Below are 15,269 nucleotides of genomic sequence, written 5' to 3'. Positions count from 1 at the left end.
AAAAAAAAAAAAAAAAAAAAAAAAAAAAAAAAAAACTGAGTAAAAGAAAGTTAGTCACAAAATAGTATATATTGTATCATTCCAATTATGTTAAACTAAAAAAAAAAAAAAAAGGCAAACTAATTTATGCTCAGAGAGGTCAACATTGTTAAAGACCATTGGAGGCTGGAGAGTGACTCAAAAGGTAGCCGCCTATTCCTGGGGCACTGGTAGTGCTCTGTTTCTAGATCTCCGTGCAGGTTTTTAGGGATATGTTCACTGTGTAAAAATGTATCAAGCTGCTCACACATTGTTTCTATACATTATACTTCAGCACCTTAGTCATTTTGGACTGCTATAACAAAAAGCCCTAGACCGGTAACTTACAAACAGCAGAAATTTATTGCTCAAAGTTCTGGAGGCTGACAAGTCCACAATCAAGGCATTAGCAGATTTGGTGACTGGTGAGGACCAGTGCCTTCGTCGATGATGCCTTCCTGCTGCCTCCACTCACATGGTGGGAGAGGTGAACAAGCTTCATTGGGTTATGGTTTTGTTTTTGTTTTGTTTGAGATGGAGTTTTGCCCTTCTTGCTCAGCCAATGGCATGATCTTGGCTCATTTCATCCTCTGCCTCCCATGTACAAGCAATTCTCCTGCCTCAGCCTCCTAAGTAGCGGAATTACAAGTGCCTGCCACCACTTCCAGCTAATTTTTTGTATTTTTAGAAGAGACAGGGTTTCACCATGTTGGCCAGGCTGGTCTTGAACTCCTGACCTCAGGTGATCCACCCGCCTTGGCCTCCCAAAGTGTTGGAATTACAGGCATGAGTCACCATGCCTAGCCAGGTCTTTTTTTATGAAAGCGCTAATCCCACTCATGCCTTCATGACCTAATCGCTTCCCAAGGGCTCCACCTCTTAATACCATCATCTTGGGGATCAGGTTTCAAAATATGCATTTTGGAGGGATACAAACATTCAGACCATAGCATTCAATAAAGAGCTTATTGAAAAAAAAGGAAAGAAGGCAATTCCTCCATCAGGTGGTAGTGGATCTCAACAGGCCCACAGGGTGTTTTGGCAAACATAAGTATGCTCTGTTTTTTCCTATACATACCTGTAATGAACATTCACTTTTTCACTTAAAGGAAGTACTTTATGGCTTCTCTTGGGCATATCTGAATCATCAGCTTCACTACTCTTGTGCTTCGGGATTGTCATCAAGGAAAATAATGGTTACTTGAACACAGTGCTACCATACCTCAACAGTGAACCTGCTCACTGAGATGGCCCTAAGTGATGCTAGGGTGGGTGGTGTATACAGTGTGGACACACTGGCAAAAGGAGGACTAATGCCATGGACAGAACAGAGTGGGACAGTAGAAGACTTCATCACGCCACTCAGAACAGCTCACGAATTAAAATTTATGAATTGTTTATTTCTGGAATTTCCCATTTCATGTTTTCAGATTGTAGTTAACCAAGAGTCACTAAAACTGTGGGAAAAAAATTACAGATTCAGGGGGCAGGGGTGGGGAGCAACTGTATATAAGTAAAGAATATCTCTGGAAAGAGACCCAAGAAACTGAGTCAGGAGCCCTATTTTACAAATGAGAAACTATCTACTCTTAAGATTAAAATAATGGAGCTCAGTGGGTTGGGGGTTTTGGGTATACTAAGGGCCCCCTCAAAAAAAGAATAAGAGGGAATTTTTATAATGGTTCCAGGATAGAAAAAAAAAGTCAGCATCTTTGCTTATAGAATAAAATGAGTTCACCCAGAGGATTTGATAAGGTAGGTAACAACATGAAATTCAATATAGGTGCAAATTCAGATTGAGCAGAAGGAATCATTTCCAACAACACCCGTAGTTCAAAGAATACTCAAAACCATATCTGAAAGTTAATGACTTAAAAGTTACGAATGGGTATGAGTGACCAGAGCCAGTCTTGAGGGGCCATTTCTCTACTGATATAGCAGTACTTGTGAACCTGATTTTCCATGTTCTAGTCTCTTCTCTATCCCTCTTTCTGCTCCTACAGTCTCACTATCCTTTTGCTCCACATCTCGTCCAAGGAAAAGCACAAATCAGTTTCTCCCAGGACACAAATGAGACCCTCTTATCACACTCTATGACATTCTAAAAACCAGATATAAGCAAGAAGATAGTTTGAAATTAGAATGCTTCTTTCAGGCTCTTGCCCAAAGACAAATAATTCAAGACAGAATGTTAACCTTCAGTGAATGATGATAATTATCTCCTCATCCAATGGAAGGGAGGGGCTGATTTTATTTTTACAAAGAAAGAAGAAATGCATCTAGTGAATGTGGTTAACAGACATTCCCAGGTATAATGAAAAGATAAGAAAAAGACAGGCATGATTAAACATTACATTCACACAAGCTGGTTGGCTGAAGTCGCCTGTCAGCATCTCTGAGACTGTTCTTTTGAGAAGCACCCCAGAAAGGCAAACCGAATTGCCGGGGATAAAACATGTCCATTACCTTGCTTTAGAGGCGATAATCTTTAGAGTGAGAGTGAAAGTAGCTGAGCGAGCAGTTCCTGGGCATTCTGCAAAGTCACAGGCATCAGGATGTCAAAGGCAGCCAGGAAGCGCCGAGGCACAGTGAGTGTGGGAAATGTGTGGCCAGAGCGAAGCCAATATTTCTCCAGCTAAACAAAAATGCCAGGCAAGAGCCCCAGGAATTATGAAAGGGGCTGTGCCCCTGACTAACTATGACCTTAATCAGTGCAGAACCCCAAGGAGCTAGCCCAGTATGAGCAATTCTATTCATAGTAACCACAAATCACGGCGTGCCTCCTCTGTATACCCAGAGATCATTTATCCAGAGACGGTGTCCTCCAAAAGACACACACTTGGGTAGGTATTTGGAAGCCACGTCGTCAGTCCTCCCAGACATACACCTGGCTCTATACCGGGTGGTTTCGCCTCATCCTCCTCCTCCTCAACATTACACGTCCCCAGCTGGGGGCTAGGGCTGGGAAGGGGTCACTGATTTTACCCTAGAAGAAATGTCAGGGGTGGGGACAGGGATGAACTGAATTGAGACACCATGAACCAGCTCTGGAGCAAGAAGGGCAGAAGAGATCCGAAGAACAACTTCAAGTAAGTGGTAAAGCAGCTCCATTTTCTGATAGAGCATTGTATGTCCCTGGTTTTAGGGATCCTTCAGAGCCTTACAAGCTTTCCCTCCTGTAATATGGTGGTCACAGTGCTGAGATAGAGACAAAAAGGCAAGGAAGCAAAGAATCTTGACAGAGTAGGATGTCCAGCAGGGATCCTGGTACTTATAAGAATTGATTCCATATGGAAAATAGAAGAACGAAGGTAGATTTTCCGAGACTGGTGAGTAGCCTGATGATATGGGTCACTGAGGTTGATCATTCTTGTTTCCAGGTTCTGCAGCCTGGGAAGGTTTCCTAGGGTTTCCTGGGGTCTGTTAGGGGGAACCAGGAGGGATGTTGATGGTTCCAGAGGTCAACATGGTCAATAGTTTCCAGTGAGGTCTTCAAAACTTCTAGACTCAGAGGACCAAGCTCTCACCGTTAACACAATCTCAGTCTGCTCATGGCAGGAAAAGGAGCGAGGCTCCCCGAATAATTTTAGCTCTGGAGCCCAACGATGGGGTGTGCATAGCCAGCAAGGGCAGAATTTGTGTGGCAGTAACTCACACTCAGCCTGGAAGGCCCCTGGACCCCAGACTGACAAAACTGGACTTTGAGAAAGAAAAGAAATTCAGGGAATGATTTCAGAACCTAAGCATGGAAATTAACTGCTGGAGACAGAGCAGTGAAGTGAATATGCCCTTGAAAACCTGGTTTTGCCTTTGTCAGAAGTCAGCATTGGTGGGCAAGTGAAATTATCTGACAGAGAAAGGAAATATTTCCCCTAAATCCTTAAAAGGAATCTGAGGGGAAGCTGGGGAAGGGATGCGTATCTTCATAAAAAACAATTCTCATAGGAAAGAGCATGGAGGAACCAGGAAATAACCATGACTGACAGTGGGTCAGAGAAAGAAAGTAAGTACCAACCTCTCCACAGAAACAGCAGGGGCGAGGGGGCAGGAGAATAGGAAAAAGTGGAGATAACTATGAAAAAGATAAGCCAACAAGAAATGCAACATGGGAATATTAAAGGATGCCGTGTCTAAGAAATACTCTGGAGAAAAGGCAAAAAGCAGGGGAGGAAAAAAATGTCAATATCAGAAGCATGGTTATTAAGATCAAAAGTGGCATTGAGATACGTAGTCCTTTTAGAAAAACATAGGTGAGAAGATTGAGGAGGAAAGACAGAGCTCGAGAGGTGCTGAAGGTGCACCTGGAGAAGGTGGACCAGAAGGTGCATGAATGTGAGATTCAGAGGCATCTCATGCCAAGAGTGAGAGTAAGGATGTTAAAAGACCATATTTATACCTTGAATCTCACTACAATGGTAAACTTAGCACACAAAAAAAGGACATTTTGCAAATTAAGCTGAAGAGAACACTCTCAGTATATATAACTAAGGAAAATGCCTGCAGAAGCCTAAACTCTGAAGTGGAACAAAGAAATGCAGCTTTTACCTTTAGGAGCCATTCTAACATAAGAATATCTATTTTCATTAGCACCTGCTCAGAAAATTCTAAGGTGAATTAGCCTAGATAACAAGACAAGAGGGAGAAATGATAATTTCTACAAATTATAACATAAAATTATAAGGTAATATAAATTATAATTTTATATTATAATTTGTAGATAACTTCTACAAATATATATAACTATATTCAATATAATATAAATTATAATTTTATATTATAATTTATAGAAGTTACAAATTATAATATAAAATTTATCATTTCTGAAAAATTATACAAAAAATATAAATTATATATAATATATATTTAAATATATACATTAAATATATACATTAATTAAATATATAATATAATTAAATATATAAATTATAAAATATATATTATAATTTATTAAAATTATAAAATAATTTTATATATTTTATTGGTTATATATCTATTATATAATTAAATTTATATATTTAATTATTTATTATGATATAAAATAATAATTTTCCAGAAATAATTCTGAAAAATTACTATTATTATTTTGAGACAAAGTCTTGCTCTGTCACCAGGCTGGAGCGCAGCGGCACAATCTTGGCTCACTGCAACCTCCACCTGCCGGATTCAAGTGATTCTCCTGCCTCAGACTCCCAAATAGCCGGGGCTACAGGTGCATGCCACCACACCCAGCTAATTTTTGTATTTGTATTAGAGACGGGGTTTCACCATGTTGGCCAGGATGCTCTCGATCCCTTGACCTCGTGATCTGCCTGCCTTGGCCTCCCAAAGTGCTGGGATTACAAGTGAGAGCCCACCGTGTCTAGTCTGAAAAAGTACGTTTTATAGACTGAGGTAAAGATGGCAGCACACGTAGAAAAGGATAGAATTGTAACTAAGGCAGATTTATGAATTCAGCTAAAAGGGGTGGATTCCTGCGTTTTTCGGAAAGAAGTGGAATACAGCAGAGGGAATTTGTGACCCAGGGTACAGGTGTTAAGACCCTATGGATAGACCATTACTACACTCGTGGAAATCCCAAACACAATTTTAGCTCCTCTCCTCACTGAGCCATTCTTTTATTGTTTACCAAGAAATCAAATGAATTGCCATCTTCCTTCTTTCATTCTCTCAAGGAAAGGAATAAAGCAGGAAAATTAGCAGCTTCTTTGCTTCCTTGTTTTCTGTTTGAATTTGTGGGCAGACATGGAGGAGGTGAGAGGAAATAAGAAAGGAGGGAGGAATCTGGCGATTTCCCAATGTGGATAACAACCAGCCCCCACATATCGAGAACTGGCCTCATGCCGAGTACCTAGAGCAAAGACTGCCTTTCATATGGAGAAAAGATGAAACAGTTTCATACCTAAACTCACCATGGCCACTGAATGAACCACTGGAAATACGTATCAGAAGGAGTTCCAGACAAAGCATGTAAGCTACAGAAGGCTAAAGAGCTCTAGCCCCGGTTTCTGATGGGGCCAGTACGAGGTGACTCGTGCTGTGTGCGCTCTCAGCAGGATGGGGGGCGGCTTGGCACTTCAAGCAGGAGTGTGGGGAGGTAGAAAGAAACCAGGAAGGATACCTCCCTCCTCCTTCTTCCTGCTTCCCCGCCTGCCGGCCTCTCCCACATGACTTTTGCTCTTGTAGTTATTTAATTGGGAAACAGAAAGGAAGGAGGAGCTGGCCATGGGGTCTCAGAGTTCTTTGTCCTCACTCAGGAATCCAGAGAGACTGGAAAGGAAGCACTCAATCCCACCACAATGAGCTTGGAAGAGGAGGACATGCTGGCATAGTCTGAGGGCTGACCATGGGCTGGGCATTCTGCCCATTTTACGGATGAAGTTCCAAGCAACTTAAAGCTTGTTCAAGGCTATAATGTCAACAGCACAACCAGGAGGAGAAGCCCACCCTGCGTGACTGCAAAGTCTGTGCAATGCTGCCTCCTTCTCCTAGGCTAGAGGAGTCCTCATGACTGGAGCTGTGTGAAATGAGGGGCATTCTGGAGCTGGACACTCAAGGAAGGAAGTCGGGGGAACTCTAAGCCAGGATTAATGACGTTAAAATCAGGCATCTTCAATTTACATGTTTCTTTGCCATAGAAACTTTGCCTTGACATTGCTATGTTAATACATAGCAAGGAGAACAGAAGTCCGAGGAAACCACGTCAAATGTGTTCTAAGCAACCAATGAGCTGCTGTCTTTTATCCAGGGATCTGCTTCTCCCAGGAAGCATGCAGAGCTAACAAGGCAGATGAGCACATAGTGCTTGGGACTAGTCTTAAAAACGAGAAGAAATGACATTAATGTTCCTGACAGAGGGGGTCAGGAAAGGGACCTCTCGAGCATTCCAGCATCCCAACTAGGGCACAGGTGGGTGCGGTCTACCTCAGGCCTGTCTGCACTGCAGCCAGGGTGCAAGGGCCAGTGTTCTCTACAGTAATGAGGGGTGGCAGGGAATCACCCCCGGAGCCTCTAAGTGATCACACCTGACATTTAGGTTTGCGCTGTGTGTGGCAGCAGCTGCCAAATCTGGGAGATATGATCTCAGCTTCTGCCCTCGTGGGGCTCATAGCCCAGCAGAAGAGATAGATGTTAATCAAACTGTCAAATAATTGTGAAACTGTGGGTTGATCAGTGCATCAAAGGAAGGGGTAAATAAGAGGGTGTGCACCTCACCTGGAGTTGGAAAGTTGTTTGAAAAAACTGTAAGGTTTACTAGGTGAGAAGGAGAGGCAGGAAGGGCAGAAAAGAGAGGACCAGGCCCCCGAACCTGAAGGAAGAGACACCCTCTCGCAGGAGAGAGCTTTGGGAACAACATATTGTTTTATTGGCTGTTTAAATAATTACCTGGTAGTTATGTAAAAAGGATTATTGAGGTTAAAATTGGGAGCCTTTAATTTGCGAGTTCCTAAATCTTGTGCCACAAATCGCCTTCTCTGTATTCAAGATACTTTCTCATGCTGAGTTTCTTATACATCTAACAAAATGCTTGAAGAAATTATTGCTGTCATTGTTGCAGGAATAGTAACCAACATTCTGTCTCAGCAAACAGTATTAAAAGCGTATACTTTACATGCTTCCATTCATGTGATTCTGACAACAATCCTATGGACAGGGGAGCCATGAAGAAATTCTTCACAGGTGTGAAGGGACCCGTGGGTGTGACAGGGACCAGATCTGAACCCAGGCACAGCTAGTTGAAGGCTGTGCATGTAAACAGAGCAGCATCACTCAGGGAGTCAGCAGAAGGAGGTGGAAAGATATCCAGTATCTATCTCTGGGTATTTTCCCACCTCCTTTAGTATACTGGTACTCAGTCCTGAGACCTGGTGACTCAGCAAGCCTCCTATGACATCACCTGCCTCACCTGTAAAATTGGGATAATGATACCTGCCCACCCACCTCCTTGGGTTGTTGTGAGGCTCAAACAAGCACATGAGAGCACCACACAAGGGAGAAGTATGACTGGGCAAAATCACGCCCTGATAATAACTTCGAGTAGGCAAGATGAATGACACCCTCCCAAGACCACAGACAAAATTACAGAGAAAGGAGAGAGAAAACTGAAGTCACTCCCCTTCAACTTGACCCTGAGGCATAAAAATGAGCACTAACAGCAGTTTACCAAAGTCTACCTGTCTAGTAAAGAATCAACCTTAGTCAAAAAGAAGTCTGGCTTTTTCCCTTCCCTGGACTCTGAGAGGTTACCTCTAAATCCTTAAATTGTACTGCCTGAGAAGAGTGGGGACCTTGGGCTACCCAGAGAGTCTAATAATGTGATTTATGGTAGGGGCCCTGGGCCATGTAGCATCCACTAAATCTCCAGATAGGGTGGAGACCTAGGCAAGCCACACAGCTGTCAGCTATATGAGTGAGCCCCAGTAAAAACCAGGCTCAAGAAATAGCATTTGACCCAGCAATTTCACTACTGCGTATATACCTAAAGTATTATAAATCATTTGACTATAAAGACACATGCACACAAACGTTTAACTGCAGCACTATTTATAACAGCAAAGACTTAGAACAAACCCAAATGCCCATCGATAATGGACTGGATAAAGAAAATATGGAGGAGGGATCCAAGATGGCCAATTAGGAGCAGCTCTGGATTGCAGCTCCCAGAAAGAGCGTGGAGGGTGAGTGGACGCTGCATTTCCAGATGGATTTTTATTGCCCACAGACCAGGAGATTTCTGGGCGGAAGTGCACCACGGGTCATGAGCGTGGCTGTTTTGGCTGGCGTGGCGGGTCTCCACAAAAAACTCACATGGGTCCAGGCCCCATTTCAGCTGGCAACTGGAGTGCCTGGGAGACAGAGTCACCCATTCAACTGATAGAAAGGGGACTGAAACAGGGAGCCAGGCCAGGAGATTCATGGGCAAAAAAGTGCCACGAGTCTCCAGGGTGGCTGTTTCAGCTGCGGTGGGTCTCCACACAAAATCCCACACAAATCCAGATGCCTTTTCAACTGGCGACTGGAATGCCTGGGAGACAGAGTCACCCATTCAACTGATAAAAAGGGGACTGAAACAGGGAGCCAGGCCAGGAGATACCCGGGCGGAAAAGTGCCACAGTCTCCAGCGGCTGTTTCAGCCAGCACAGCGGGTCTCCACACAAGAAATCACATAAATCCAGGCACCGTTTCAACTGGTGACTGTAAGGCCTGGGAGACAGAGTCGCCCATTCAACTGAAAAAAAACAGGGGGTCTGAGGCAGGGAGCCAGATAATCAGGCTTGGCCAGTCCCACTCCCACAAAAGACCAGCAATCTGAAATGCTCTGGATCGAGAGTTTCACAGCAAGCACAGCTGAACCTGGGACAGTCCAGCTCTATGGGGGAGGGGTGTCTGCCATTACCGAGGCAGTCTACCACTGCCAAGGTGGTCTGCCATTACAGAGAGAGTCTGCCATTACAGAGGCAGGCCGCCATTGCTGAGGCAGTTCTAATTATACCTCTATAAACAGGACTGCAGGGAAGTACACACAGCAGCTGGGTGGAGCCCAAAGCAGCTCAGCAATGCCTCTGCTGGCAGACTGTGACTAGGCTGCCTCCTCTCTGGGCAGGGCAGCCCTGAAAAAAGGCAGCAGCAGGACAGAAACTTATAAATAAAGCCCTACCTTTCCGGGACAGAGTATCTGGGGGAAAAAAGGCGGTTATGAGTTCTGCTGCAGCAGACTTAAACGTACCTGCCCAGCAGCTCTGAATGGAATAATGGAGCTGACAGCTCAGCACTTGAGCTCCTATAAAGGACAGACTGTCTCCTCAAGCAGTTCTCTGACCCCCGCATCTCCAAAGAGTCACCTCATAAAGGAGAGCTCAGACTGACATCTGGCAGGTATCCTTCTGGGACAAAGATAGCAGAAGAAGAAACTGGCAGAAGCTCTTACTGTTCTGCAGCCACTGCAAGTGATCTCCAGGCAAGCAGGGTCTGAAGTGGACCTCCAACAGTCCTACAGCAGAGGAGCCTGACTGTTAGAAGGAACACTAAGAAACAGAAAGAAATAAGTTCATCATCAAAAAACTGGATGTCCACTCAGAGACCCCATCTGAAAGTCACCAACTACAAAGACCACAGGTAAATAAAACCATAAAGGTGGGAAGAAAGCAGCATAAAAAGGATGAAAACACCCAAAACCAGAAAGCTTCTCCTCCTCTAAGGGATCACAACTCCTCACCAGCAAGGAAACAAGGCTAGATAGAGAATGAGTCTGATGAATTGACAGAAATAGGCTTCAGAAGGTGGGTAATCAGAAACTTCTCTGAGCTAAAAGAACATGTTCTAACCCAATGCAAAGAAACTAAGAACGCTGAAAAAAGGTTTGACAAAATGCTAATGAGAATAAACAGCTTAGAGAGGAATATAAATAAATTGATGGAGCTGAAAAACACAACGCAAGAACTTTGTGAAGCATACACAAGTTTCAATAGCCGAATTGACCAAGCAGAAAAAAGTATATCAGATGTCGAAGATCAACTCAATGAAATAAAATGAGAAGGCAAGATTAGAGAAAAAAGAGTAAAAAGAAATGAACAAAGCCTCCAAGAAATATGTGATTATGTGAAAAGACCTAATCTACTTTTGATAGGTGTACCTGAATGTGACAGAGAGAATGAATCCAAGCTGGAAAATACTCTTCAGGATATTATCCAGGAAATCTTCACCAACCTAGCAAGGTAGGCCAATATTCAAGTCTAGGAAATACAGAGAACACCAAAAGGATATTCTTCAAGAAGAGCAACCCCAAGGCACATAATCGTCAGATTCACCAGGGTTGAAATGAAGGAGAAAATGCTAAGGGCAGCCAGAGAGAAAGGCTGGGTTATCCACAAAGGGAAGCCCATCAGACTCACAGCAGATCTCTCAGCAGAAACCCTACAAGCCAGAAGAGAGTGGGGACCAATATTCAACATCCTCAAAGAAAAGAATTTTCAACCTAATTTCATATCCAGCCAAGCTAAGTTTCATAAGCGAAGGAGAAATAAAATCCTTTACGAACAATCAATTACTCAGAGATTTCATCACCACCAGGCCTGCTTTATAAGAGCTCCTGAAAGAAGCACTAAACATAGAAAGGAACAACCAGTACCAGCCACTCCAAAAATATACCAAATGGTAAAGAGCATCGACACAATGAAGAAACTGCATCAACTAACAGGCAAAACAACCAGCTAGCATCAAAAAGGCAGGATCAAATTCACACATAACAATATTAACCCTAAATGTAAATGGGCTAAATGCCCCAATCAAAACACACAGACTGGCAAATTGGGTAAAAAGCCAAAACCCATCGGTGTGCTGTATCCAGGAAACCCATCTCACATGCAAGGATACACATAGGCTCAAAATAAAGGGATGGATAAAGATTTACCAAGCAAATGGAGAGCAAAAAAAAAGCAGGAGTTGCAATCCTAGTCTCTGATAAAATAGACTTTAAATCAACAAAGATCAAAAGAGACAAAGAAGGATATTACATAATGATAGAAGGATCAATGCAACAAGAAGAGCTATCGATCCTAAATATATACACACCCAATGCAGGAGCACCCAGATACATAAAGCAAGTTCTTAATGACTTACAAAGAGACTTAGACTCCCACACAATAATAGTGGGAGACTTTAACACTCCACTGTCAATATTAGACAGAACAACAAGACAGAAAATTAACAAGGATATCCAGGACTTGAACTCAGACCTGGACCAAGGAAACCTAACAGACATTTACAGAACTCTCCACCCTGAATCCACAGAATATACATTCTTCTCAGCACCACATTACACCTACTCTAAAACTGACCACATAATCGGAAGTAAATCACTCCTCAGCATATGCAAAAGAATGGAAATCATAACAAACAGTCTCTAAGACCACAGTGCAATCAAGTTAGAACTCAGAATTCAGAAACTAATTCAGAACTGCACAGCTTCATGGAAACTGAACAACTGGCTCTTGAATGCTGACTGGATAAACAATGAAATGAAGGCACATATAAAGATGTTCTTCGAAACCAATGAGAACGAAGACACAACATATCACAATCTCTGGGAAACATTTTAAAGCAGTGTCTAGAGGAAAATATATAGCAATAAATGCCCATATGAGAAGCAAGGAAAGATCTAAAATTGACACCCTATCTTCAAAATTGAAAGAGATAGAGAAGCAAGATCAAAAAAACAAAAAACAAAAAACAAAAAAAACTCAAAACCTAGCAGAAGACAAGAAATAACTAAGATCAGAGCAGAACTGAAGGAGACAGAGACACAAAAAACCCTTCAAAAAAAAATCAATAAATCCAGGAGCTGGTTTTTTGAAAAGATCAACAAAAACAGACAGACCACTAGCCAGATTAATAAAAAAGAAAAGAGAGAATAATCAAATAGATGCAATAGAAAATGATAAAGGGAATATCACCACAGATTCCACAGAAATATAAACCACCATCAGAGATTATTACAAACAACTCTATGCACATAAACTAGTAAACCTGGAAGAAATGGATAAATTCATGGACACTTGCATTCTCCCGAGCCTAAACCAGGAAGAAGTTGAAACCCTCAATAGACCAATAACAAGGGCTGAAGTTGAGGCAGCAATGAATAGCCTACCAAACAAACAAAGCCCAGGTCCAGATGGGTTCACAGCCGAATTCTACCAGACATACAAAGAGGAGTTGGTACCACTCTCTGAAACTATTCCAAACAATCCAAAAAGAGGGAATCCTTCCCAAGTCATTTTATGAGACCAACATCATCCTGATACCAAAACTTGGCAGAGACTCAACAAGAAAAGAAAACGTCAAGCCAACATCCATGATGAACATAGACGCAAAAATCTTCAATAAAATACTGGTAAACTGATTGCAACAGCACATCGAAAAGCTTATCCACCACAATCAAATAGGCTTCATCCCGGGGATGCAAGGCTGGTTCAAGATATGCAAGTCTATAAACATAATTCACCACATAAATAGAACCAAACACAAAAACCACATGATTATCTGAACAGATGCAGAGAAGGCCTTTGACAAAATTCAACAGCCCTTTATCCTAAAAACTCAATAAACTAGGTATTGACAGAACATATCTCAAAATAAAAGCTATTTACGACAAACTCACAGCCAATATCATACTGAATGGGCAAAAACTGGAAGCATTCCCTTTGAAATCTAGCACTAGACAAAGATGCCCTCTCTCACCATTCCTTTTCAATATAGTATTGGAAGTTCTAGCCAGAGCAATCAGGCAAGAAAAAAAAGAAATAAAGCGTATTCAATTAGGAAAGGAGGAAGTCAAACTGTCTCTATTTGCAGAAGACATGATTGTATATTTAGAAGACCCCATCATCTCAGCCCAAAATCTCCTGAAACTGATAAGCAACTTCAGTAAAGTCTCAGGATACAAAATCAACATGCAAAAATCACAAGCATTCCTATATACCAATAACAGACTTAAAGGGAGCCAAATCAAGAATGAACTGCCATTCACAATTGCTACAAAGAGAATAAAATACCTAGGAATACAACTAACAAAGAATGTAAAGGACCTCTTCAAGGAGAACTATAAGCCACTGCTCAAGGAAATGAGAGAGGACACAAACAGATGGAAAAACATTTCATGCTCATGTTTAGGAAGAATCAATATTGTGAAAATGGCCATACTGCCCAAAGTAATTTACAGATTCAACGCTATCCCCATCAAGCTACCTATGACCTGCTTCACAGAACTGGAAAAAACCACCTTAAACTTCATATGGAACCAAAAGACAGCCTGCATAGCCAAGTCAATCCTAAGCAAAAGAACAAAACTGGAGGCATCACACTACCGGACTTCAAACTATACTACAAGGCTACAGTAACCAAAACAGCATGGTACTGGTACCAAAACAGAGATATAGACCAGTGGAACAGAAGAGAGGCCTCAGAGGCAACGCCACACATCTACAACCATCTGATCTTTGACAAACCTTACATAAACAAGCAATGGGGAAAGAATTCTCTGTTTAACAAAAGGTGTTGGGAAAGCTGGCTCGCCATGTGCAGAAAGCAGAAACTGGACCCCTTCCTGACACCTTACACTAAAATTAACTCCAGATAGATTAAAGACTTAAACATAAGACCTAACACCATAAAAACCCTAGAAAATAATCTAGGCAAAACCATTGAGGACATAGGCGTAGGCAAGGACTTCATGACCAAAACACCAAAAGCATTGGCAACAAAAGCCAAAATAGACAAATGGGACCTAATCAAACTCCACAGCTTCTGCACAGCAAAAGAAACAGTCATTAGAGTGAATTGGCAACCAACAGAATGGTAAAAAATTTCTGCAATCTATCTATCTGACAAAGGGCTGATATCCAGAATCTACAAAGAACTAAAACAGATTTACAAGAAAAAAACAAGCCCATTCAAAAGTGGGTGAAGGACATGAACAGACACTTTTCAAAAGAAGACATATATGAGGCCAACAAACATATGAAAAAATGCTCATCATCACTGGTCATCAGAGAAATGCAAATCAAAACCACATTGAGATACCATCTCACGCCAGTAGGAATGATGGTCATTAAAAAATCTGGAGACAACAGATGCTGGAGAGGATGTGGAAAAATAGGAACACTTTTACACTATTGGTGGGAGTGTAAATTAGTTCAACCATTGTGGAAGACACTGTGGTGATTCCTCAAGGACCTAGAAATAGAAATTCCATTTGATCCAGCAATCCCATTACTGGGTATATATCCAAAGGATTATAAATCATTCTATTATAAGGACACATGCACACATATGTTCATTGCAGCACTGTTTACAATAGCAAAGACCTGGAACCAACCCAAATGCCCATCAATGATAGACTGGACCAGGAAAATGTGGCACATATACACCATGGAATACTGTGCAGCCATAAAAAACGATGAGTTCACGTCCTCTGTAAGGACATGGATGAACCTGGAAACCATCATTGTCAGCAACCTGACACAAGAACAGAAAATCAAACACCACATCTTCTCACTCATAGGCAGGTGTTGAACAATGAGAACACATGGACACAGGGAGGGAAGCATCACACACTGGGGTCTGTTGGTGGGGGGAACTAGGGGAGGGACAGCAGGGGCATGGGGAGTTGGGGAGAGATAGCATGGGGAGAAATGCCAGATATAGGTGATGGGGAGGAAGGCAGCAAACCACATTGCCATGTATGTACCTATGCAACA

The 15,269-nt window shown here is 42.2% G+C and overlaps 1 protein-coding gene across 2 annotated transcripts in view; it reads right to left on the bottom strand.

The window, feature by feature from the left end:
* Window positions 1-15,269, bottom strand: part of RBM20 (RNA binding motif protein 20) — a 204,087-nt gene that overhangs the window by 102,905 nt on the left and 85,913 nt on the right. The gene's annotated exons all lie outside the window — the stretch shown is intronic.

The sequence above is a fragment of the Saimiri boliviensis genome, chromosome 12 (genome assembly GCF_048565385.1).
Source record: "Saimiri boliviensis isolate mSaiBol1 chromosome 12, mSaiBol1.pri, whole genome shotgun sequence".
NCBI lineage: Eukaryota > Metazoa > Chordata > Mammalia > Primates > Cebidae > Saimiri > Saimiri boliviensis.
Note: the sequence above shows the minus strand (reverse complement) of the source record. Positions and strands in the feature narration are given on the sequence as shown.